The following is a 1,523-nucleotide window of genomic DNA, read 5'->3' as shown; positions in this document are numbered from 1 at the left end:
TAAAAAGAATACAAAGTTACAAATACAAAATTAGGTAGAAAAACAAATTTTTATTTAGAATGAGAAAAGAAATCTTAATAAATGATTACATCCATGGAAATCTAGATCCATTATTCTGAGATAGCTTTAGGCTATTTACCAGAAATGCATATTTAGAAATGCTTCTGGTTGCAACCTGTCATTTCCTTCCCACCTAGAACATCTACAACTCCAGCAACTCCCAATGCTGCCAGAGAACTAAGCAAATGAACGGCTCCAAGGCTTAAATTTCACTAGCTTCACCTTATAACCACCTGACAAGAGGGCCTTATTAAAACAAATTCTTAAGAGCAGGCTTACTTAGAATCTGGGGAAAAAGAGATATGACAAGTTTGAAACAATCCCAGATCATTCAGATACAGGACTGCCACTCCCAACAACTCCCCGCCCATGCTGGAAGATTTATAATGCCTAACAACAGACAAATATTCATAGACTTAGAATGCAATATGGAGAAGAAAGTAAGTAATCAACCAACTGGCCAGTTGTCCTTGATCTGAACATAAAGTACGTGAGGAATATAAAAAGGCAGTCTTAAACTTTTACAACTGAACATAAAATAATTCCATTGTTTTACAATTTAAATAAAAGGAAAAGTCAAGAGCACAAAACTGTGATACTCGTCTGAATATCTAGAATAGGGATTCCATTTAACCTTCAGAAAAACTGAGTTTTACATTTTCCTCTTTGGAGTCAGCGTGCGCGTGTTCACCTTCTAACTTCGGTTCGCTCTCCCAGAATAAAGGCAGTGATTAAGAGGTGGGTTGCCTTAACTAACATTTTAGGGTAACATTTAACCATTGCACAGGTTTCTTAGTAATTAATACAATGTTCTGATCTGAGCTAAAGTCTTCAATCGGTAGCAACTTGAGAAACTGGAGTGACTTTCAACCGCCCCGCAAGAACGGGGTTTCTCTTTTCCAAACCCCTTTAAGAAATTACAACCACCAGTCCGCACGCCCCAAAACTCTACCACTACCCTCACAGGTCAATTTCCCTCCAACTGTAACACAAGCTTAGAAGGGCCTTGGGTCCCAGATGTCCCGGGGGAAGGAACACAGGACAGCAGCCTGCGGAGGGCTGGGTGGCAGCAGCTGACCGTCTGCAAACGCCCAGCTCCGCAGCGCAGGAGCTTCCTGTTAGACACACGACCGTTTCTCCGGCCGAGGGGATCTCCTCGCACCTATTCTTGCACTCGAGACTCACCTCGCGTGTCACCCAAGTCTCAAATCCACAACCAACAACACTAAAGCAAGAATAAATTCCTCTAAACTCGGGGGTCGCTCCTCAGAGCTCAGGGCTGGCCGCGCCCGAAAAGGAGCTGGCAGGGGCAGGGGAGTCTCGGGTTCCGGCGCCGTTGCGAGGAGACATCCCAGTCAGAGAAGGAGAAAGGGGGGGAAAAATCACAACTTTGCACTCCATGAAACCACCACCCTGACGAGCCGAAGGTCAAAGTGCAGCGGAGGGAGCGGCTGGGGGGGGGG

General features: G+C 44.9%; 1 protein-coding gene across 1 annotated transcript in view; it reads right to left on the bottom strand.

The window, feature by feature from the left end:
* Positions 1 to 1,319, bottom strand: part of SNX7 (sorting nexin 7) — a gene marked incomplete at its 3' end in the record, with an annotated part of 81,395 nt that extends 80,076 nt beyond the window's left edge. Inside the window, exon 1 of the mRNA XM_008592181.1 lies at positions 1,246 to 1,319. The remainder of the gene's footprint in view (positions 1 to 1,245) is intronic.
* Between the last annotated feature and the right edge of the window lie 204 nt (positions 1,320 to 1,523).

The sequence above is a fragment of the Galeopterus variegatus genome, unplaced genomic scaffold, assembly GCF_000696425.1.
Source record: "Galeopterus variegatus unplaced genomic scaffold, G_variegatus-3.0.2 Scaffold7639, whole genome shotgun sequence".
In the NCBI taxonomy this organism is placed as follows: Eukaryota; Metazoa; Chordata; class Mammalia; order Dermoptera; family Cynocephalidae; genus Galeopterus; species Galeopterus variegatus.
Note: the sequence above shows the minus strand (reverse complement) of the source record. Positions and strands in the feature narration are given on the sequence as shown.